The following is a 26709-nucleotide window of genomic DNA, read 5'->3' on the forward strand; positions in this document are numbered from 1 at the left end:
TTGCAGCCACATCAATGTTTATAGCAGTTTAATTCACAATAGCTGAACTATGAAACCAACTTAGTGCACTTCAACAGACAAATGGATAAAGAAAATGTGGCATATATACACAATGGACTATTCGTCTTGAAGAATGAAATTATGGCATTTGCTGATAAATGGTTGGAGCAGGAGAATATTAAGTGAAGTACGCCAGTCCCACAAAACCAAAGGTCAAATGTTTTCTCTGATACAGGAATGCTAATTCACAATAAAGGGGTCGGCTAGGAAAGAATAGAGATACTTTGGATTAGACAGCGGGGAGCGAAAGGAGGGGAGGGATATAGGAGTAGAAAGAATAATAGAAATAATCAGATACTATTACCTTATATGCATATATTATTACATGACTAGTGTGATTCTACATCATGTACAGCCAGAAGAATGAGAAGTTATACTCCATTTATGTATGATGTGTCAAAATGCATTCTACTGCCCTGTATAACTAATTAGAACAATTTTTTTTTTAAAAAAAGAAATATTCCCATAGAGAATGGTCTGTCCATGGAGGTCTCCCTGTCATAGAAGGATGTGAGAGTTGGAAATTGATTGAGATTTGATGATAGGTAAAACAGTAGCATGGAAACGAAGGACACTCTCTCAAGGGAATGTAGATCAAGTAACCAAGAGGTGGCAATGTTAGATGAATTCTCTGAGTGAATATTGGATTTCATTAAGGATATGAAAGATAAAATTGGAGAGAGTGTCAATAACTAGAACTTAGATCTTGGACAAGAGAGAGGGAGGTCTAGAGGACAAAGGAATAAGTAGAAGTGGATGGCATAATTGTGAGGGGGAGTTATGCTTTTAAAAATATTTATATGTTACTAAGGTTAACATCCATCTAAGTACATGTTAAAAATAATTTAGAGAGTCCTCTTTGTACAGACTGTATATGGCACACACTTGGGAGGTAACAAGGTCTACCCAATAACTCCTTCTATTTCCCATAGGAAAGGAATGACTGTAGTACATCAGGCTCAATCTAATAACCCAGTTGAGTTCTGCTTAGGGAATCAGAGAAGGTGCTCCAAATTGTGGGACATTTGAATCAGTCCTTGAATAATAAGACTTTTTGATTATGTTCTACTTCTTTCATACATTTTAGGGATTTTTCTAAAATACGAGTAATGAACAATCTTCCTGCTCTTTGATTTCTTTAAGGCTCCCCTCTGGCTCTTCTTAATGGGAATTATTTTTTAAAGGTTACTCAGAATGTCATTTTTTTAATGATAGTCTGATCTCTATTCCCAGTCTGAAAATCACACCATTTGCCTATACCTTCCTATATTAAGGCCTTTGAAAATGCCAGCTTTTCCATTGTTTGCTCAACTAAGTCCTCCTTCTCTTTCAAGGTCCATCTCAAAATAAGTTTTCCCTAACTTCTCAGACCCTAACAAGGACAGGCATCCACATAAGTGGACTTGTAGCATGTGCTTCTCCTCCTAGCACTTATCAGTACTTGAACTAAATATCTAGTGGAGTTCTTTTTGGCTATATTCTGTCTTGACCATCATCTTCCCAAGACTAAGCACGGTACTTCGCATAGAGTAGGTTCTCAATAATTCCTGGATTGATAGATGGATGCAAGAATGAATGAATAGCTCCATGTAGGAAATAAAATTTACTCATTAAAGTGATATAATTAAGTTTTTTAAAAGATTGTAGAGAAGTTTTAGCAGATGCATTATTGGGCTGGGGATGTAGCTCAGTGGTAGAGCACTTGCCTAGCATGCACAAGGTCCTTGGTTCATCCCCAGAACCACTAGCCACATATACATGCAGAGAGAAGAAAAGAAAGCAAATGAACTGATTTGCTTAACAAAAACAAAAATTAAATGTCAAAATCTCCACAAAATGTTAAAAATGATTATTTCTAAATTATTCCTATTTCTTAAGTGAAAAGGAATATTTTAATTGCATTCTTGTATAATTGCTCATATTTTCTGATTAATACTTATTATTTCAAAACTGAAATAAAATTCCTCAAGCTCTTTGATTTATACTTTTAGAATCCCTTCTCTTCTTTTGTTTGATACCTTTTATTTACTTGAGCATGTAAAATGTCATTTCCCAACCTCTGGTATACCACTGCTGCCATCTTTATCTTAAATCTCCACAGTGTCCAAAATTTTCTTGTGTCTGTTAGCTTATTTGACCTTCACAGAGACTCCAGCATGTAAAGAGGATGAGTGTCTCCTTCTCTTTACAAATGAATTTATGAATATATCATTATATCAATATTTAGTAATATATTCCTCTTTTAACACTATATTTTCCCCAAGGTTCTTATCTCTAAAGCATATTTACTTTTTTTATATATTTAATTTTATCTGAATCAAAGAATTCAGGGACCCATGTTGCGTTCCCTCCACCCTAAGGAGTTACGTTGCTACAAAAGCAGGTCAAGAACATTACCTATGCTCCAGTTTAGCCACCATGCAGGAGCTATTTAAAGAGACAAAATTCCCATGACTATTCACTTTTTCATTCATTCAATAAATACTTACTGAGTACTTAAACTGTGCTATGCACATCATAAGAGTGAAGCATTTTCCCTGGCTTCATGAAATTTGCAGTTTTAAACACATGAAATAGAAATCTTGAAAAAACTAAAGTGGAACAAATCCAGATGCAGTAAAAGTACACAATAAAGGAGGCTTCCCTTGGATTGGGAAGATGCACAAAGGACTTTCTGAAGCATATGTGAGTATTATCTAGGGTAAGAATAGGGAGGAAGGGATTTCAATCAGAGAGGACACCATGTGGAAACACCCTGAGGCAGGGAGGTAGGCATAGGAGGGAAGACTGGAGCAGAGGAACAAGAGCTGTAATGTTCTAATAGGAAGTAGGAGAGATGGAATGAAGCTCTTCCTTTACAGTTATTGAGCTTTTGTTGCTGTCTTAGCCCATCTGTGCTGTGCTAAAAGAATACCACATAATTTATAAGTAAAGGAAATTTATTTCTCATTGTTCTGGAGACTGAGAAGTTCAAGATCAAGGCTCCGCCGGTCTGGTGTCTGGTAAGGGCTGCTGTCTGTTTCCTAGAGGGCAGATTGAATCCTGGTTCCTCAGGGGGGATGATGCTCTGGCCTCCCTTGGTTAAAGAGCAGAAGAGAGGAAGCTCACACCCCCAGCCTTTGTATAAGGGTCCTAATCCCCTCACCAGTGCTCTACCCTCAGGACTTCATCACCTCCTAAAGGCTGCACCTTTCAGTGTTCTCACATTGGCAATTAAGTATCTGCGTATGAACACTGGGGGACAGATGCAGACCACAGGACTCAGACCGTGATGGATCAGCCTTCATTATAATGCATAGCCTTTATCACAAGCCCCTTTCTTTCAAGTCCCTGTAATAACTTTAATGCAGAAGTTATCTTCTTATATTAAAAATCCAACTTCGCCTTGCTTATTATCCTCAAGTACAGAATGAGGATAATAAGCACAATGCACAGAGAAAATTGTGATGGTTATTTTAATGTAAGAGAGTGCTTTTTAACTGAAAATTATTAAATTATTGTTATTTAAGCTTTTACAAGTTCCTAGAACATTATCTTTATGATTCTATCTCTACAGCTAGTAATAGGTAAGTTTCTACATAAGGTACCAGGCAATTTACCTAAGAATGAATGAAATAATAGAATTGGAAACTTAAATTGTGATGGAAATTCCATAGCTAAAGATCTCATAGCAGATCTTGAGAATGTAAGAAATACTACCCAATTATTTCTTCTAACTTTGGACTTTCTTTTATTGAACATATTATCCTATATCATCCACATGCCTTTTTTTATGACAGAACTATACAGCAAGCAAGCTAAGTGACCTTTAAGAGAGTGGATCTCATCTGAATGAAAGCTAGACAGAGAGTAATTCCTATATAAATGAATCTATGTAAGAGACAAGGTTCCCAAGGGAGAGAAGGCAGAAGCCACTTACTTAGGGGAGAAGGAACCCATTTCTGTACCTCGAAAGAAAGAAACCATGAAAGGGAAAGATACAAACACAAAGGAATCAGGATGTCACCAGACACCTGCATGAAAGTTGAATTTCAAGAAAACAGGGGGATTGTCATAATTGATTTGTGTACTCATTTTGCATTTGTTAGAGGAGGAAAAAAGGCCAAAAAATGCTCACTGGATTGGATTCAAAGACAATTTGGGGGAGCTTATAAACATTAATTTCAGGGAAGCAAATCAAAATTAAACACACATATTTAAACACCTATTTAACTGGATCAGTGAAATAATTGACACATATTACATACCAGCCAACAGAATATTTTAGATTATAAAATGAATTCAGGGTTCTAGGTGTATTTTCAAAACAGCATATTAGAAAATTTACATACTGGAAAGCAACAATGTTAGGCTAAATGGGAGGATTTTGATGGTACACAGAATAATTTTTGCTTTGATTATATTTGTTATGGTGCTTTTCCTGAGTTGATTACAGCACACAATTTTTAACAAGAAATTTGTAAGTTGAAAGACTACAGATGCATTGTGAAGATTTATGCTCTAAGACTACAAACATATAATATTCTTAACATATCCATTTATTATTTGGGAATCAGTTATATTAAATTCCAGAGTCTTGATAAGTCAGTTTTAAGTATCCTCTTGGAACGCTCCAGGCTCTATGATAAATGTCTTCAATATAATGTTTTTTAAGGAAAACAGTCTCTACAAATACTACAAAAATATTATATAGATCTTTTGATAAAAAGTAGCTGGATTAATTCTACAGTGACAGAAGCCTGCATTTCCCTACTTATAAAAATATATCGTTTTTTAAATTATTTTCTGTGGGATACTGTCCATATTGTAATAATTTTCTTCAGGAAACATTATGGGTATGGTCACATCAATGTTTTCCTTCATGTCTATCTTATCTGCCTCAACTGATAGAATCTGTTTTAGAAATGGCATCATCCCAGCTGCTTCACATATATTCTCCCTAGAGAAGTAATTTATGAAGAAGGAAGATCCAAGGATGCACACGTAAGGCTGAGTCTTACAGAAATCTCCAGAGCCAATTATTCGTGAAGCACTAGTGAAACTTTCAGCAGTGCGATTGCATTTTGGAAAGAAGGCTGAACTTTTTAAAAATTTCTGACTATGACCATCTTTAATTAATGACCGTAGAAAGTTATTAGCATACACTAAAAAAGTAGGAGCACGGTTATCAGTAATGGTGAAGTTTCAGTAAGCTTATATTTCTTAACTCCCTATTTTTCCATTTCTTAATTCAGAAAAGCTAAATGCTCTCAGCACTTAAATTAGAAATCCTGTTAGGGTCTGTTTAATATCATTTTGCCATTTGACTTTGGCATTTTAACCAGTAAGACATTTTCTCATGAATCCTACTATGTTATGTATGTGACAAACCTTGGGTCATTAGCCTAGCTGGCTTGGTTGATTAGAGAATAGCAGTTCAAGTGTGAATAAAGTCTTTAAATCTCTCAGTTATCTTTGTCCTGAGGGCACAGTCCACATTGAATAATAGCAAGTGTTCTCCTCGTGTGGACCTATGGTTTCAAGGTAGACTAGTTGAGAGAATGACAATGACATCCTCAAGTCCATTAATATTAGAAAAAAGCAACCTGTTCAAACATCCTTCAGGCAATAGATGGAATGACATCTTTACATAGATGAGGAAGTGGGCAGTTATTGGTGTCACAGGTTCTTTTAGTTAGACCAACTCATAATCAATTGTTTTGGCTTTTGTAGTCATGTATCTGCTAAAGTATATTTATGGGGAAGAAGGCTAGAAAAATGAGAAAGAAACTACATTAGGGAAAGGCTCATTTTAAGGTTAGAATAGGAGGGAACATCAGCATCCAGCTAGAAAGAATGAATGAGTGATTTCTCTCTCTGCAAGGATTATAGGGAGAAATACAACCGAGTGTTTATGATGTTTCATTTTATGCATCATCTGAAGTCCAACATGGTACCTAGATTTATGTGATCAAACAGTATTTTCAATGCTTCTATGAGGGTGTTTTTGATGGCATTAGCTTTTAAATTGGTGGACTTTGAGTAAACCAGATTCCCTGCATAATGTGATGGGCCTCATCCAGTCAGTTGAAAGATTAAATGAAGCAAAATCACTGACCCATGCTCTAGCAAGAGTGGATCCTGCAACAGAAGGCCTTTGGACTTGAAATGCCGTATCATCGCTTCTTGGGCCTCCAGCCCTGATAGTTTTCAGACTTGAACTGCAGCATCAGGTCTTCCCTGGGTCTTCTGCCTAACATCCCCCAGAATTTAAAGTGTAATATCAGCTGACACTTAGGTACCCAGCCTGCCAGATCACCCTGAAGATTTTGGACTTACCAACTTCCATAATTCTTTGGTCAATTCCTTCAAGTAAAGCTCTCTGTATACATATATACATCCTTTTGTTTCTATTTCTCTGGAGAATGCTGAGAGTGTCATAAATGAAAAGAATGGCTAAAACCATCAAATCAAAATCTTCTCTTCAAAATGTTTTATTTTTTTATGAATTACTTCACCTCTTTGAATGGGGCTTTCAAGATCACAACAATAAGCATTATATAAGGAGATGGAATTCAGCTTAAATGAGAATCTTGACTCATGAACTGACTTGTTTCTCTTACCATGAACTGCTCAACTCAACAAAGCCATCCATTAACTGTCTAAGAATGATGAACAAAAATAGTTTTATTATAATGGACCAGGGTCAGTGTTTATAGTCTATAACTGGGTGAATAAACCTCATACATGTGCATGGTTATACATTCCTCTGCCTGTCCTACTCTTCTTACTCAACTGTTCTTTCTATAAAACACACAAGCTCACCTTGACCATGATGTATTCATTTCTCATTGTTTCCTAACACTCTGAGTCACACAATGCAGTGTTTGATCCCACAGGGTTTGTTCTTTAAAATGAAAGCTAGGCAGAAAGTCTTTGAAATGGTTCCTGAATGACTTTGTCCTCCAGGTATTAACTATCAAATTGGTGGTCACTGAAGGACGCAGGACAATAGGAAACATGATGACAGAAGCTTAAATAATCTAGACTATTTCCTAGATAGTCTAATTATAGTGCAAGACATGAGAAATTCAGAGACTTGTGGGGTCACGGGCATGTTCCCTATTCCAACTACCTGGAGCAGAATGTCTTAGGATGTGGTGGAACAAATGGTTGAAATTCCTCTATCGGGGCTGCCCCCAAGGTGTCTTGAATCTTGACTTAGAGGTAGGGACAAGAAAGCTGCATCTTTAAAGAGTCTCATTTTTTAAAGAAGATCTCAGAGAGCTGAGAAGGTACATCACTGTCAAAAGTAGTAGAAAGGTCTCATTGACTACTTGGAGTCAGTTTCCCAAAGGAAAGTAAAAATGGAGAACACTTAAGGGACTTTATTATGTCCTTGGAAGTGTAGAAGAAAGGGTAATACTTTTCAAAGTTGGAAGTGTGGTACAGATAGAAGGAACTGTAATGGCCTCTTGAGAGTCCATCAGAAAGCCAATGGGGAGCCCTTGACAGGACATGGATGTGGGTGGAGCAGGAGGCTGTAGAGTGGAGAATGGAAAGGAGAAAGCAGGGGTGAGGAGGTTTCCAGCTAGAGGGAGCTCTGAGCCACACCCATCACTATAGAATCAGTAGTGGCTGGCAGGGATTCAGAATGAAGCATATAATTGTAAGGACGCAAATTGGGCACAACATGATGTAAACTCAGACAAAAGTGGGAGTAGGGGGATATTGGTAAAATTTATAGACCACTTCCATGCAATATGCAAAGAGCTTATGGGGAGATGAGGCAGCTCAGGGAGTCCTGTGCTATGGATTTCTGCTCTTGAAAAGATTCCTTCTCTGAGAGGCAAAATGCTTTCAAAGCCTGTGATTCCAGATGTTTCAAAGGCAGCCTTAAATGAAAAGCAGCAATTTATCCAGTGCTCTCTTTTCTCACTTTTAGGAAAATAGAGCTTTCTTTCTTTGCTTGTATCCATCTCTTGTAGGGAAAATGAGGCGTGATTACCGAAGTGCTTCTGAAAGAGTTCCATCATGTTGCACTTAGAAATCCTTTGGGTAGAATTCAGTAAAAGATGTGCAAGAGAAAACTCGATTTTGAAAATGTGCCTTGTTTTTATGCTGTTCACGTAGATCACTTAGTATCCGTTATCTCTTGCTCACGGCCACTCATTCCATATTATCTAATGGCTTAAACAGGCAATTCATTCCAACTTGCCTTCTTGTTTTGCTGTTTTTAAAATGATTTGGTCTGAAGTGACAAGTAATCACCTCTAGCAATGGTTCTGGTTCTTCATTGGTCTCTGAATGCGGGGCTCAATAATGTGCCAGAAGTCGTTGAATATGCCTCAAACAGAGAAATAGGAGTAATCTTAGACACATCAAGATGTTAAACTTTGTCTGAACACCATCATGTCTCCAATTAACTTCGTTTCTCCTCCACAAAATACACAGTTGAGGCTATGAAATATTTCATAGAACTTAGACAATAAGAAACACAGTTATTTTAGGGAAAATAACTAATATGCTTTTGGACAAAAGAAATAGAAAAATTTCATAAAAAGTTTAAAGAAGGTAAATCACCTGAAGATTAAAACCAGCAAAACATTTCTCATGTATAAGAGCTTAAATAACATTGATTATAAACGTAGAGATATTTGCATACTTCTGAGGTTATCTTCTAGCTCATGGACTCTCCTTTCCCCTATCATTTGCTTTGATAAATCCAGCTGCCAAATTCTGAGATGCCACTTGGCCCAAAATCCTGCAATGAATTGAATCCTATTAAAAACAGAACTACTGAAGCACAACTTGCATATAGAATTCTAGGATTACTGCAGTCTGTCCAATGCCTTCCAGTCTTGTGAGAGAACCTGAGTTGGTGAACTCAACTAAACTATGCTCAGATTCCTGACCTACAGAAACAGAAACTTAAAGATTATAAATGTTCTTTTAAGTCTCTACGTTTTGACAATTTTTTTTGTGCTGCTATGGATATATTATATAATCAGCAAAATATAACACTCCATAAAATATTTCTAGTAGATATTAATCTTGTCCATCTCTGAATGATAGCATGAATTTGTAAGTGAGTTATAATTGTCTTGCATTGTTTACTTAGTGCTAATTGGGCATCTTCAGATGGTGTTTTGCAGAGTCCCAAGGTGTTGTGAATATGTTTTGTGTGTGGTATGGGTGTTTGGGGGAAAGATTAAATAAGAAAGTTAAATGGGAGCTACTATGGACCATTTCCCCACGTTATTGAGAACAGTTTCTCTTTTACATGCTAGCTGTGTTAGAACTTGGCACAATGTTTCACTGGGGACAAGAGGTGCTATTTTAAAAAGTCTGAAAACTAGTGACTGGTTTCATGCCATTATGTCTTGTTCGCTACTAACCTTAAAAAAATGTAGGCTTCATAAGGATCAGGAACTATTAGATATTTTTCAAAAGTCTAGATTTTTCCTTCAGGTATCAAATTTAAAATTTAAAATTCCTAACCTAGCACTCTTAAATTTCACCTTATAAAATATGCTCAGTTAAATAAAATAAAACCCAATGTCTCTAAATCAGGCAACAGTATTTCCATTTTACAACTGGAGAATGTGATTAGTATGACAATAAATTTAGGGAACAAAATTGATTCTATGCTGTGATGGGCACTTAAATCATAAATAACAGAATCTCAGAATTGAAAGAGATCATAAAGATTATCATCACTTAAAATACTCACCTGATGATTTAGCCTTCTTATAAGCTTTTCATAAATTATTAGTCTGTTGAAAAAAATCCTGTGATAACAAATTGGATCCTTAAAATGCAAGTTCACGTGGGATTATTATCCTTGGAAATCCAGAATTTTGACACTTACATCCTCAGTAAGAACATAATAAACTTAATGTAACTGGTAAAATCACTGTCTCTGGAAGTAAAAGATTTTGTAACTAAACTGGAGTCAAAATAGTTAGGACCTTCCTTCATTTATACTTACATTTATTTCTCTTCCCTGTTTGTGCAAATCTTCACAACTGTTGTTGCATTTCTATCCGTTCCCATTTCCTCACCCTTTCTTGCCTTACTCAATGTTTTGGACTATATCTTCCCTTTATAACCCTCACTGGTATTAGTCTTGCTAAAATCAACTATAATTTTTTATAACAGTACTTATTTCTGACATGATCCTGCTTCAACATTCAGAAGATCCAGTCAACATGATGTACTTTATTTAGGTATTGAAGGTAAGAGGGAGAGAAAGTCAAAAGTAATTTCAAAGTGCTTAATGTTAATGACCAGGTTCTGACTTTTTCTCTATCTACACTGCAAGGAAATTTCTAGAATGCTTACTTAGATTTTCCCTTCTCCTTAATAGTTCTTAGATCTTGTGATAACTGGTGTACCTTGTAGTCAGAGAACCAAAAAATAGAGAAGGGTGCTCACAAGAGAAAATAAATAAATAAATAAAAATAAACGGTGAAGACATAAGAAAACAGTGAAAGGAAGAAAAGAGGGAATTTTTAAATTGAATTTTAAAGATCAAGAGTGACAAGAGAAAGATCTGGGCACAGCTGTGATGTGTAAAAGCCTTGATTAGCAGTTGGAAAAATGGAAGAGATGTTATGGTATGTGACTACCAATTGGATCTTCTTTGGTGTTGTAAAAGAATCACCTGAGAAAATTGAAAGGTGAGAATTGTCAATGGCTTTATTAGGTACCCTGTGTACTCTTTTCATGTCACTAAGGCTGAAACTTGTAGGATCCCAAGGCTTATTCAGGTAACATTATCAGTATTCAGTTCAAAGGTAGAAGTGTCCCTTGGTCCTCTTCTTTCTTGCCTCTTTTGGCCATATCCCTTCTCCTTGGTCAAAAATGTTTTGGGGCTAAGACCATGTACCCAAAGAGCCATAACCCCTAATTCTGAGTACACTGAACCCTATAATGCTTTGTTCAAATATTGTCTTTTCCATTTCGAGTCTAGGTGGATATCTTTTTATGATCATAGCTTCCAGAGAGAGTGAGCATCACAATTTGTATGCCCCAAAGAGGCAAGAGGTTACTGATAATTTAATGAATTCACAGTCACTATTTTTTATATACTTGGATTTATAGAGACCATTTTTTCTTTGGTTTTATACATCTCATATCTTTCCAGTGTCTCTGTTCTTCCCCTACTGCTTTCTTTGACATTAAATATATATGAATATATTCTAATGTATCATTTATAGTTTGAAATAAATGTTTTACTACATTTCTAGGGCATTTTATGTTTTTTTTTTTAATTGTTGTTCTAGGGTTTACAATATGTGCTTTTATTCATCAGAATTGACTTCAGATTTATAACAGCTTAATTGCAGTGACATTTGGAAACATTTCTCTATACACCTCTATTTCCTTTTTCCCACCTTTGTGGCATTACTATCACACATATTGCATTTCTTAGTTTTACAAATCCAACTATATATTGTTATAATTATTTCTATATTAACTATAGTCATTTTATTAGTCACAACTTTGCTTCCAACTACCTCTTTTGTGTTGTTATTAGCTGGTATGTTACACTTTCGTGTGGTACAGACTCAATAATATATTACACAGATATCATTTTATAGAACTGTTTTAAAACCAGTTGAAAGAAGAAAGGAGAAGCCGGGCACAGTGGCACACACCTGTAATCCCAGTGACTCTGGAGGCTGAAGCAGGAGGATCTCGAGTTCAAAGCCAGCCTTAGCAACTTAGTGAGGCCCTAAGTAACTCAGTTCAAAGCCAGCCTCAGCAACTTAGCGAGACCACAAGTAAATCAGTGAGACCCTATCCCTAAATAAAATATAATAAAGGGTTTGGAATCAGGCTCAATGTTTAAGCACCCCTGGGTGCAATCCCAGGTACCCTAAATTAAACAAAACAGCTAATAAAAAAGAAGAAATGATGTGTTTGCCTAATTGTCTATATTGGAGGTCTTTGTTATTGTGTCTATAGAGTCAAATTACTGCCCATTGTCAAAAGACATTTTCCTAAAGAAATTTCATATTTCTTGTAAGGTGGTCCTGTAAGTGACAAATTATCTCCATTTTGTTCATTTGGTAATATTTTATTTTTTCTTCATTTTTTGAAGATAACCTTCTTTGGATATTGGATTTTGGCTGGCAGACAAATTTGATGTTTTTGTTTTACTTCTTAACATGAATACATAATCCCACTGCCTTCAGACCTCCATTGTTTCCAGTTGGAAGTCAGATGTTAATCTTACTGTAGTTTTATTGTGACAAGATGTTTCTCTTTTGCTGCTTTCAAGATTTATTATCTGCCCTTTACTTTCAGTATTTTTCACTAATAAATGTTTGCGTATTGGAGTTTGTTTATCCTACTTGGATGTGAAAAATATGTTTAACAGATGTGTTAAGCTTACAACCATTATTTCTTAGAATATATTATCTGCCCCTTTCTCTTTCTCTCTGAGTGACTCCTCCTTTTTTAGAAACTGAGTACTTAGTGAATGGGCAAGGCAGAGTCCGAGGTCTTCTTAGCTACACTTATTCCATGTGGATCCACCAGATCATGAGCAAGAATGAAAGGAAATTTCATCTCACCACCATACCTATCTCAAACTTTACTTAAATACGCAGCTGAGACATGATGATAAATGTAATGTCTTATTCCTCCCAGGAATAAGATTCTTTGATTTGGGGCAGGAGTGAGAGAAAAATCCTTTTAGTGAGAGAAAAATTCTTTTAACAGCTTTTAAGGGCTTTTAAAGAGAATACAGAATCAAATTTGCATCTTACAGAATTATTTTTAACAATTAAATGAGCTGATGCAAATTTTTGGTTGTTTTAGCATCTGTCTATGGCTCTCAACCTTCTGTACTATGCTCCATTGATGAACCAAATAACGATTTAATAGGGAAATATTAGAGAGTAAAGATGAGATATTTTACTGCATTATATATTGCCTAAATATTATACACTTGAGAAAAGATTAAAAATAAATAATAAAAATGAAGGAGAAAATTCCATTAGTGAACCAGATCTGGGAAATGCTGTGTAGTATATTTCTGTCTTGTATATTCATGGTGCACATTAGGGGGAAAAATAACCCTCAAAGGTACTGAAAGAAAAATTTTTGGATTGTGTTTATCCATAGTTCTCAAACTTCTTTACCAGTAAGGCCATTTTCTTTTGAGTATCATCTGTGAATTGTCTTCATTGAGTTTTTTAATACAAATGAAATATTTTGAAATATTTTTAAAGGTGAGTTATAAGTTTATAACTGATAAAATATTCAGGCTTTGCTAAAACTGGAATAGTCAACTATGCTTAATATAAATCATAAGGAAAATATGCACTTGAGAAAAATCAAAAAGCATTATACCTTTTGAATTATCTAAAAGAAAGGCAAAGACATATTTTAGGAACATTTATTTGAAATTCTTTAATAGTGTCAAAGTTCAGTGTTTGGTGATTGATTTTCAAATATGGTCCAGAAATAATATCTGAGGAGCAAGGTGGGTATTTGTTTAAACGGAATCATTTTACATTTAAAAAAACATAATATGGCTATGAAGGAACTAGGTAGATTTTATATGGAACAAAAGCTAATCCTGACGTTGTTTTTGAAGGAGAGAATTTTTTAAGTCTTTGAAAAAGAGCAGTATCAATAGTATTAGCATATTTGTCTTTAATGTAACTATTTTGAAAGACAATATATATTTTTTTTCATTTGAAACTCAAATGAAGAGCAATGATGTAGACAAAACTACTTACCTCTTTCCATAGCCAGGAAAAAAATATAAGGTATCAAGGTATAAAAAGTTCCCAAAAAAATTGTAAATAATGTTATATACCATTTCCCAATGTCCAACCTTATTTATAATTTATTTATAATTGTTAAAAAGCAATTCTATTTAAGAAGATGGAGTCTGAATCTGGAGAGGGTCCTCCTTCCTAAAAAACAAGGAGTGCAATTTAGACTTAATGATAACTGTGGATTTCCCTAAAATAAGAAGGCTAGTTAGCTAGTGAGGTAAAGGCTGAAATGGTCTTGAACCAGCATGAATTTAGCAGGAAATGTCACTAGAAAGTCCAGGGTGGCAGCACAAAATAGCAGGGAAGGTGAGATCGTAGCCCAATTCATGTCATTTGTCATTCCTATTATCTCCAACCCAAATAAGGAGAACTGAATCAGAAGCTCAGTGAAGGAAAAGATATGGGAGACAGTGTGACTTAAGGCACTTTGGTGTGAACTAAGATACTCAAAGGCCAAAGATTATCTACCAAACAAAATAAAAAACACAGCTCATGGGTATGTTCTGAGAAAAAGCTATTCAGTGATTCAAATTACCCTTCTTCCTGCCACCCCCAAAACAATCACCTTAAAACAATGAGAACAAGTAGATGAATTTCAAATAAAGGCTATATTTCAGTGATTAGTGTTGTGATAATGTTAATTTCTTCATTGTAAGTAATGCACCATGGTCATTCACGATAACAGAGTACAAGTACATATGGGAGTCTATGGACTCAATTTGCCCTGCTCTATAAATCTGAAGTTTTTCTGAATTTCAGATTTTTTTCTGAAAGAATTAACTATTTGTATGTATTGGATCATTGATATCTCCAAATTATTGCGCAGAGTGAAAGAAGTCAAATAGAAACTAGTACATACTTATTATTACATTTACATTTATGTACAAGTTCAGGAAAGGCAAACTATTTTATAGTTACAGATCAGTGGTTACCTGGGGAAGAGTTCAGAAAAACATAAAAGGATAGAATGGAGTACTTTCAAAGGACTAGGAAGAAACTTTAGGGAATGATGAACATACACATCATCTTGATTTTGATGACAGTTTCACAAATATGTGAATATATCAAATCTTATCAAATCTTACTTTTTAAATATGTGCATATATTATAGCAATTATATCTTAATAAAGTTGTTTTGAAATAGTTTATTTAAATATTTCTTGCAGGCTATGAAAATTGTAGACAATGGGATGTTTATTAAACATGCAGAGCTAAAGAAACAAATTTAAAAAAAAAAACCAACCATTACAAAAAAGGCAACCTGTATTAAAAATAAGCAAAAGGAAAGTAAATGTGTAGGACTCAATATTGTTGCACTGAAGCTGAAAGTCATCTTCATTTACTGAACAGAACATCAACATAGAAAGAACTATAAACATCTATGGGAGGTTTCTTAAGAGCTTCCTGGCTCTTACAAGCTAATTTAAGTACTTATTTATTGACAAAGCTTAAACCAAGAGATGAACATGAGATTTAAAACCCATGTCATGAATCTTTAAACAAAGACCATCTCCAGCAAAGAAAATAAAAAGAAAAGAAAGAGAAAACAGGGATAAGGATACTTCTCATAAAAGAATGTTTGTGAGAGGTTAAATTCAGGGAAGGAATTAAGATGATATTTCAACCAAATATTTCATAGGAAGCATGGTGTGCTTTATTGAATACCAAATACTAAGATGTGCTTTTGGCTTTTACAGATTGAGGGAACTAAGTGTGGTGAAACCAACTTGTTTGATCACCGTATTATTTTGAAATTGCTTTGCAAGATTCTAATTGAGTTTTTTAATTTTAATAGCTCACAGCATTCCAGAAAATAGTTTTTCAGAGCATCAAAGGCCCTTAGTTCAGCTTATGTTTCCAAACTTTCTAAAATAGTCCTCCCTCACAACAGAGAGTATACTGAAGAGAAAGTGATGCACCAAACTCTAAAACATTTCTAGAAAAACAGGACTTTCTCTAGAGGTCAGTAGCACTTTAATCAAAGAAATGATGGAATATTTTTGAAGAAATCACTCTGTGTCAGTCAACGCACCGAGATGACTTGAACTCTTCATCTAGAATAGAACACTGATTTCTATTCTGATAAAGTTATTGAATTTCAGTAATAAAGAAACCATCAGTGAAGCATCCAGGGAGAAAATAAATGCAAATTATATTCAATAGAGGAACCATAAACTCTCCACCCAAAATTAGGTATGAATGTTGATTATGAGACTATACGTGCACTAGGGGTTGCAAAATGGTTTACTAGTCACATAATAACTCTTTCTCTGTGTCAGGAGAGCTAGTCAGGATCAAGCAGGACTTAAAACCTCTTAAAAGTGCAGGGATCAGTGATCACCTGGGATTTATGATGGTTGGAGGGGTCTGGGATGATAGTTCCCCTTCACAGGTTGGTGGTTTTGGAGATTTAAATTTCCTGCTGCCAAAGGAAGGAATTCCCAGGCTTTCTCATCAGCTTGCCTAGGTCTGGGGACAGAAGGGGATTTAGGACGCCCTGGCTTGAGAGCTGTTAGCAGACAAACTTAGAAAATGGAGTCAGATTCCTTGATAGATATGCAAACCATAGAGACAAAACAGCAACATGAAAGCAATAGAGATAATAAGTATAGAAGTCAAAGAAGAAAAAAGCATGTGCATATGTTAAACAAAATTTGAGTATGAACATTGAAAGAAAATGGAGCTTACATCCAGGAAGAAAGTAGGAGAAATCAATGAATACTAGTTCAAGTCTGACAAAGTTATTGAATTTCAAATATAAAGAAATAATCACTGCAGCATCCAAGGGAGAAAATGTAAAGTATATTTAATAAGGACAAAAAACAAAGCTTAGTTTATACTTCTCCATGTTAAAGGCAAGATCAGAAAACATAGAAAAACTGCTATTATGTAACAATTTATTACATAAGTTATAAGGTAAAATATGCCAGAGGTATGCATTCCAGTCAAGTCACCATTCAAATATGAGGGCAAAAAGTGAACTTCTAAAGCATACCAATGTTAGGGACAAAGCACCCATAAGTCTTTCTTTAAAAGTCAATTGAAATACAAAATTTATCCAGAAGGGTGAAAAAAATTAGAAACTAAAAATGAGGAAACTGTGATAAGAAGGCTGTGGGGAGAAATGACACCTTTCACACATAGAAATCAGATTTTCAAGCTGTGAGGACTATCATTACAGAAAATGTATATATTGTAAAACTTGAAAAAAAAAGTGTGGTGTGATATAAGTAAAATAGGAGATATTATTTATAATATAAATAAAAGAGGAGAGTAATGGGAATGTAAGGATGCTATTTTGATTATTCTTAGAAAAGAATGACTACATACCATTTATGCATTATAATTAATGCAGTTCTTTCTCAATTACTTTTTCTACTTTTAGAAGACTCTAAAGAACTAATATGTCTCATAGTTGCTAGTCAGCTTTTCATCACTGTGACAAAATACCTGAGAAAATCAACCTGATTAAAGAAAGTTAATTTTGGCTCATGGTTTCCGAGATTTCAGTTCATGGTCACTTGGCCCTACTACTCAGGAACTGTGGCAGCAGAATACATCATGTCAAGAGTACCTGGTAGAAGAGTTCAGTAAAGTAAAACTCATGGTGGCCTGGAAGCAAAGAGAGAGACAGAACGGGTCTGGGGTCTGAATAGCCCACTCAAGGGGAACCCAGTGACCTAGCTTCCTTGCACTAGGCCCCACTCCGTAAAGTTTCCACTACCTCTCAGTGGCACCACACACTAGGGACCAAGCCTTCAACACGTGAACATTTGGGATACATTCAAGATTCAAAATGTAACAATGTAAAATGTGTTTATTTGAAATTTAACCTTTAAGTTTTATTTCACTTTTTTCTCTTAGATTAATAATTAATAATTAATACAACAGTAATAATTAATACATCAGTTTCATTATAAAATTTTAAAATGTAAGAGATTTCTGAAATCATTCTTTGACATCTAAATTTTTATCCATCCATTGGCTTTACGACTATTCATTTAGGAACTATCCATAATCATGCCAACCCAATATTTAATAAAAACTTTCTGAGTAGTGATATTAAAAATTTCTTCAATAATGATTTCTTTTAAGATAGTTTAACATTCACAGAAAAAGAATCAAGATAGTATGGAGAGTATTCATATACCTCATACTGAAACCCCCACCCACATTAATAACAGCTTATATTAGTAGAAGTAAATACACTTTAATATGATTATATTAACTTGTCATAAATATTGAACCAATATCTATATGCTATTATTAATAATAGGCCATGCTTTACTTGTATTGCCTTGATGTATATTTAATATCCTTTTTCAAAGATTTCATTCAGAATACATTATATTTGATCATTATTCTCCTTAGACTCCTCTTGGCAGAGACGTATCCCAGATTTTTCTTGTTTTTGACAACCTTAACAATTTTGCTGGAGGTTACCAGGGATTACGCTCAGAGGCACTCAAACACTGAGCCACAAGCCCAGCCCTATTTTTTATTTTATTTGGAGACAGGGTCTCACTGAGTTCCTTAGTGCCTCATTGTTGCTGAGGCTGTGTTTGAACTCACAATCCTCCTGCCTCAGCTTCCCAAGTCAATGGAATTACAGGTGTGTGCCACCACACCCGGCCTTAACAATTTTGAATAGTGCTGATGAGATGTTTTATAGAATGGTTCTTATTTAAGAGCTGTATAATGTTTTCTTAATCCTTTGACTGGATTTATTAAGTTTTGAAAGACCAAAGAGGTAAACTATCAATCTCACTACATCATATCACAAGATGATAGCATGATACCACATCACTATTAATACAAATCTTAATCTTCTCCCTGAGATAACATTCATTAGGTCTCTCTAAAGTAAAGTTGACTTTTGGTCCACACTTTTACATTCTACTCTGAATGAAACTCACTATGCAAGAAATGGAGAGGTAGACTCCATTTCTTGAGAGCAGAATATGTAAGCAAATCATTCGGAACTCCTGAATAAAAAAAATTCTCTATTATTTCCCTACTTATTATTTTTCATATTTATTTAGATTCAAATGGATTGATTTGGTTTTATAGTTTAGATTATAATTGAATTCTACTTTAATTGCTCAAATTATTCCAGCTTTGGCCATTAAGAATTCTTTTGGTTGGTTCCTAAGTACCTTTGACCTACTTCCTATCATCGTGGTTTTGTGAGTATATTTTGGGGGAAATATTTAATTACTTTCTGGCACTACAAGTTTCTCTAAGATCATCTTTTATAATTTCTCCCCCAATTCTGGAATTAGTTCTCCAAGGATCTCTGGATCTTTTATTGCATTAGAAACCAATATCTGGGTGCCATTACTTCTTGACCTGCTCAGCTAAGAGAGCAAGGGAAAAACTAGGCACACTAACCATCTGAATTCATATTAAGATACGTATGAGTTCAAACTGATGTATCTAATTCTATAGCTCATCGTAGCCTTCTATTTTTGCAGAACAGTAACTTTTCATTTTAAAAGTAAAAAACCTGGCTCCCATCATTTCACATTCATTTACTTAGTTTCTCATTTGCAGTGGACATGTATCAGGATTTCAAAATTCCTAACTCATATCACATGAAAAAAAACACCCATCAACTACTCTATATTATTTTCATTTGTAGTTCCTTCTGTTTTTAGTCTGAAAGAAGGCATTCATTTACAAAATTATTTAGATGAACAGATATTCCCTTATACCTATCAGCAAGATTGTTCATGTATTTGCAATACAGTTAGGTTCTTTTTTCACAACTGATATTCTATCTGTGATCCCTTAGTCGCCTTAATGATATTTTTATGTGCATATATTAAAGTTCACTCTTTGTGCTGTAAGCTCTATGGGTTTTAACTACTACATAGCATTGTTACAGCATTAGAATAGGTTTTACCACCCTAAAAAATCCCCTGTGCTTCCCCTACTCAGCCTACACTCCTTTGGGTTTCTTTTTGATGCTAGCTTCTTTAGTTTACTATGTTTCTTATTATAAAAAAATAGCTTGTATCACTTTTGTTCAAAATTAAGTCATTAATCTTTTTTTAATGAGGACTGTTTCTTTAGATTTTCTTCATTCAGGAAATTGCCAGAGTGGGATGTCATACTTGGGAAGAGTGTACGATATATTTAAAATGAAGGAACATACTGTACTTCAACAGTACATGCTGTACTTCAACAGTACATGTTCTAAACTAAAAATATTGTCTCTGGGTCATCAAAGCGGGGTTCTGTAAATATTGAAAATTTGGGGGGGGGGAATGAATGCATGATATTTATGTTTTTCCTGTCTACTTATATTGTTGCTTATCCATGTTATTGATCCTCACTGTCTGTCAAGTATATAAAACAAATTAAAATGTTGCCAGCATTTTGTTTTCCTATGTCATGTTTCTTTTCTTTTAACAAAATACAGAAAAAAATAAAGAACATTACCAACATTTTTAAATCAATTTGGAACTCTGTTTGTCCTCTATATCAACAATTAATATTTTCCTTTACGCTAACTTTAGGGGAAAAAAATATTCCTAATTGAGATTAGTACATTAAACAAAAGGCTCATATCATCTGAAACCTCAACCTGTGGACATTTGACTTCTTCTTGATAAAACTATGAATAATATTATATTTTAAAGAATTACAAAATAAAGAATAAAGAATTCAATAGAAATTTTCGTTAATATCTTTCTCATTTCAGTGGCCATCATTTTCAATAGAGCTTTTTATTTTATCTCTTATATGACTACTCTGGTCTGGATAAAGTTTGAGAGTGTCCCCCATGGAGCATGTCTTGGAATTTAACGCTCATTGTGCAGGGTTTAGAGTGGAAATTTCATGTGACAGTTGGTATTTAGCAGTGGGGACGTTAGGAAGTGTTTAGGACTAGACAAGGTAATCAAGGTAGAGCCCCCATGGTTGAACCCCAGTGCCTTTTTAAGAAGAGGGAGAGAGAAGAGAAGACACACACACACGTGGACTCCCTGTCTCTTTCCTTGCAATGCCCTGGACCACCTATGATATCTGCCTCCATAAGAGCCAGATGTGACATCTCAACTCTGGGCCTGAACTGTAAGCCAAAACAAAAACCTCTTCCTTAAAATTTACTGAATCTTTGTTGCATTATTAGCAACAGAAAATGAACTAACATAATGACAGTGATTACCTTGCATTTTGATTATTTTTGCACAAATATTTGATTGACAAATGTTCATGAAGACGAGATATGGCAACATATTCATTAGAAACTGGTGCTATGTAAAGATACTAAGTTTCTATAATGAAGGAACTTTCAAGTTAGTAGGACTAATTCACATATTTTGGGGGAGGGGTGGGTACTGGGCATTGAACTCAGGGGCGCTCTACCACTGAGCCACATCCCCAGCCCTATTTTGTATTATTAGAGTCAGGGTCTCACTGAATTACTTAGCATTTTGCCTTTGCTGAGACTGACTTTGAACTCACAATTCTCCTGCCTCAGCCTCTGGATCTGCTGGGATTACAGGCGGTGTGTACCACTGTGCCTGATAAATTCATATATGAAATTTTAAAGTGATAGTATTTAAAATTTTTTGAAAGCGTTTTCAGAGGTAAAAGATCAATAACTTCACTTACTATCCTAAGTCCCCCAGTTCATAATTACTCTTCAATCAATGTATTTATCTGCTTCCATGCCATTCCACTGAAAGTACTTTTATAAAATTGAAAGAGTTAGTCAGCTAATCATTACTGTAACCAAAATACCTGATGATGTTATTGGGATCTTTCATTCTAGTTCAGGAAATATTTTGGTCAAAATCGAGGGAGCATTTTCATTCTTAATATGCTCTAAATTAATTAATATACTGTTTTATAAAGCCATTCAGAACACTCAGGAAAAATTATTATTTAAATATTTTGTGGTGTTAGTACTGATTGAAACAAAATCCCTTTGTTTTATAATGAAAGTAACGATAAATGTTAACTATCACTACAGTGAGTTCTTCTCATGCAGCTGTCTCAAAAGTTTAAGCAGAGGCAGAATTCCGAACTACCTCCCTCGTTTCCAAAGAGTAGGCATAATGAAATTTGCTGTTGCTCTCCATCCATAAAAGACTACTCACCTTTTAGAGAACACCAGTGTCCTGGTGCATCCAAGATGACTGTTAGTCAGCTTTGCATTGCTATGACCAGAACACCTGGCAAGAGCAATTTAGAGGAGGAAAAGTATATTTTGGCTCATGATTTCAAAGGTCTGAGTTCATAGCCAGCTACATTGCTCTTGGCAGAAGATCATGGTGGAGGAAAGCTGGGAGTTGAGAAATAGAGAGCGAGAGAGTGAGAGAGAGAGGTGGGGCAGGGGGGAGAGGCCAAGGAGAAGTTAAACCCTTCCAGGTCCTGTCCCCAGTGGTCGACTTCTTCCAACTATGTCCCCCCATCTGGTCATCCAGTCGGCTATCCACGGATTAATCCACAGGTGAGGTCAGAGTCCTCATGATTTAATCACAGCCTAAAGGTCCCACCTCTGAACACAGGAGCCTGTGGGGAACATGCAAAGCATAATGATGAAGGAGAAAGACACCAGTTAATTATAACTTTTTTTTTTTCATTTTATGGATAGTTGGAAATTCTTCTATTTTTAAAAAGATATTCTTAAATAAGTAAAAATTCTCCCTATATATTTCAGAATTCAAAAACATTGAAGAACAACTTCTACTATCATTTCCTTTTGTTATAATTTATATTAATTTTCTCACAGAGTGGCCCACAATTTGATATTCCATACTCTCAGAAGGGAAATAATGTCAAATGACCTGTTAAAGCAATTTGGTTTGATTTCTCTGTACTTCCCTGATTTTTCTTTGTCCGTTGAACACTCATGAAATATAGCTGCTCTATCAGTTTTATCCTTGCCCCTCTTCTCTTGAGATATAATTCAGGTATACACTTTTCTTTTCTACTCTGACCTTTTATGCCTTTCTATGCCTTGTCCAGTTTCCTCACCTGAAGTCCATTTCCTGCTTCCAGCTACCTAGAGAGCATCACTGGATATACCTCATGATATCTCAAACCCAGTTATTATCTTTTCCCTCAATTCTGTCTCTCCTATTATATTCATAGTGTTGTTTAATGATCTCCCCTTCCTTCAGAAAGAGTTAATAACTCCTTTATTCTGTTTCAGGAGGCAACAGAGCATCATATAAAGTCAGGCAGAATTGAATTTGAATTAGATCTCCACTACTTACTGTATAACTTGGACAAAATAGCTAAATTTTGCAAATCTCTTAAACAGGAAAAAAAAAGTATTTACTTCTTATAATTGTAACTTTTATATGAAATATGTGGAATACCTAGAACAGTGCATGCAACATGGTAGGTCCTATAATATATTAGTTACTGCATAAATCAACTGATTATACATACATTTTATATATAATTATGTCTTCTATATACCTATGCATATATATATGCATATATTTATCTTAATGTTTTATTTTCTGAACCCCATAATACCTAGATGGTGAGTTCTCTTCATAAGAATTAAGTATTTGTAGCATGAAGCACTCTACTGCAACTGAAAATAGGATTCAAATGATCAGCCTATGGCCCCACAGTCTTATATTGCTGCTTTTTTGTTCTTTGTTCAGCATCTTCAGCTGCTGCCTTCAGGGCCTTTTCTATTTGTGTTCTGTCTTGTCTCTTCGGCACAGATGTAGTCGGATAAGGATGAAAGCCTAAGTGTGCATCTTTATTATGTATCCTTTAAAGAGTTCTCTTCAGAATTTCTCATGTATAATTCTTAAAGAGCGTGATGATTTTTAGACCCAAGCTGAAAGGTATGTCTGCTTCTCAAAGGATTGACTTAGTCTTGTTTTTCCAGAGAATGATTTTTATACAAATCATGTTTGAGTGAAACCATGGTTGTCAATAACATAAATGATATTTAAGTCCTGAAAGGGAGCCATAATCAATTAACTACACCCGAAATAATCACTGTGTGTGGAGTCATGTTAGAGAATAGGTTTCAAAACTCAATAATATCCATAAAATAAGCAGAATACAACTAAGTAGTAGTTAATGAAGTTTTTTCCATGGCTTACAATCTGATTTCAAAAAAGGAAGAAGTTAAGATGGACTCTGGTACTAGAGGAAGTTGCCTCAAAGAAGATGAACTGGCCCAATACTTCAACTGGACTCAGACCTAGTCATGATATTTATAGATGAAAGGAGGATATTTCCAGACTGTCAACAGTGTGAATCAGTGAAGGGAAAGGAAGCTGACTGTGATATTCATCCAAGGATTCAGTGGGCTTGACTCAGATAGATGGGCGCTCATGTGTGTAAGCACAGTAGCCAGGGGCTGGGAGCTAATTGGTAGGTAGGGTGAGAGCAAGGAATAGATGACCTTGAAAATTAGACAAAGGATTGTGCTCTATGAATAAGGTAACAGAGCCACTAAATACTGAAGCTAAGCAGACTGAAGACTGTGCCTTCAAGAGTCACCTTGCCAGCTAATGGATTGAAGATAAGTAGGGCTTAATGCCATTAGAAGAATAGGCTAAATCTGAAAGACACTTCAAAGGACTACACAGGAGAGAGAAACAAAAAAGAGCTGCTTAATTCTCTAGCCTATAAAATGATGTTTCTATCAACTATCAAGATGCAGAGTTTAAAGTGTTTTTTTTTTATGTTGTTGTTTGGTGTGTCCAGGTTTCGTTTGTTGTTAGTACAGTTGTTTGGGAAAGGGGGCAATGCAAATTTGGTCTTAGACAAATCAATAGAAATGATGATAGAATAGTTGGTAGAAAACTTAGAAAATAGTGAGAAATACAGTTTAGAGAGGATTTGAGCACAAAGTCATAGCAAATGCCATCAAAGTGAACCAGAGGTAAGAGAGCTGCTGTTCATTTTGAAATAAAACAATTGTAACATCAGCTTCTGTGAGCTGATCCTGCAGTTGGTTCCAGTCCTCAAACTCCCATCAGTAGATAGGTCTACACAAGGAAACATGCTTTAAAAGTGATTCCATGTATTTAATGCAGATACTAGAGTTGGGTGAGTGTGCATTTTGTAATTTTTATCCCTTAAAAATATTATGGAAGAGATGGACTCTCACAACCCACTGAAATGTAACTGATTAGAAAATCTTCAAGGAGATTCCACCATATAATGAACTCAAAATAGAGTTTAATGTATCTGTCTAATATCTATCTAGAAAAGAGCTGAAATGATCAGCATCAAAGAAGAATCCAATCATTCTCCAAAGAAATGCCTTTAGTGTGTCTTCCCCCTTTAGACAAAAGCATTCCAAACTAAAAAATCATTTCAAAATTCTTTGTATTATTTCCAAATCCAAAGGAAAAAATCAGATTAACTACAAACATGCCTTTGATTTCTTTAATGAAATGCAAAACAGATGTATTTCTATATTACTAACTTTACAAGTCTTTACCAATTACATGTGTTGTTCACAAAAACAGAGTTGAAGCATACCTTCTTGCATCTGTCCTATCTATGAACTTTAATGATGGGGCAGAACAACCTTCTGTGGCATAAAGGTAATTTATATATTTTTAAAATTCTTAACTAACATAATTGAGACATATTTAGTTTTTCAAATTGTTAAATGACACATAATAAATACACATATTCACAGAGTACAGTGTGATATATCAATCCACGTATAAAATGTGCAATGATTGAGGAAGGCTAATTAGCATACCATCACTTCAAGCATTTATCATTTCTTTGTGTTGGGAACATTCAAAATCCGCTCTTCTAGCTAGACTGAAATATGTAAAAAATGACTATTAACTATAGTTACCCAACTGTGCTATAGAACTCTAGAACTTAATTCTATTTTCCAGCTGTATTTTTGTACTCATTAACCCATGCTTATGTATCCTCAGTCTCCTCTACCTTTCCCAGCCTCCTATAACCACTTCCAACTCTACTTCTGTGAGATCAACTCTTTTATCTTTCACATATAACTAAGAAAATGTGGTATTTGCCCTTCTGTTCCTGGTTTCTCTCACTGAACATAAGGTCTTCCAGGATCAATGATGTTGATAGGATTTCATTCATTTTTATGAATGAATTATATTCCATTGGGCATATATTCCATATGCATAAAGGATTAGCTTTACAAAGGATGTTAGTAACAGGGTCGTGCCAAACAGTGATGTTTTCATTTAAAAATTTTTATCTTATCTTTTTTGTTGTTGTTGTTGTTGTTGTTTGTGGTACTGGGGATTGAACAGGATTTTGCACATGTTAGGCAAGCACTTGACCAATGAACTATGCTCCCAGCCCTGTGCCAATATTTCAAATAAGAACAAGTACAACTTATATTATTAAGTGTAAGACCTCTAAATTCAGTGCCTGTGATTAATCTATAAGATCCAATATACATCTAAATATCTGTTCATTTATTTTTTCTAATTTTTATCCTTCAAGCTTTAGTAAGAACTTCAAATAGTCCATGAATATTTTCTAAATATGTGTACATTTACATCGCATTATCTGTCTCTCCTTTAAATCTACACGACTTTCTTACCATTTAATCTTATTTTATTATTATTCAATATGCCCTATATATATATGTATGCATTACAGATATATACAAATGTTTGCATATGTATATGCAATATGTATATTATATACAGAAGATAGATAGGTGGGTAGATAATGCAGGCTTACATAAACAGACATATGTATTTATTTAGTGGTTACTATGTGCAGGCACTAACACATCCATAATGTTTTTTAGTCCTCTCAGTAACTCTATAATTTGGTCATTAATATTATTTGTATTTACACAGAAGCAGTGAAGATTTAAAGAAGCTAAATGAGTTTCACACAATTCCACAGCTAGTACTGAAGTTGG

Source organism: Sciurus vulgaris, assembly GCF_902686455.1.
Source record: "Sciurus vulgaris genome assembly, chromosome: 8".
NCBI lineage: Eukaryota > Metazoa > Chordata > Mammalia > Rodentia > Sciuridae > Sciurus > Sciurus vulgaris.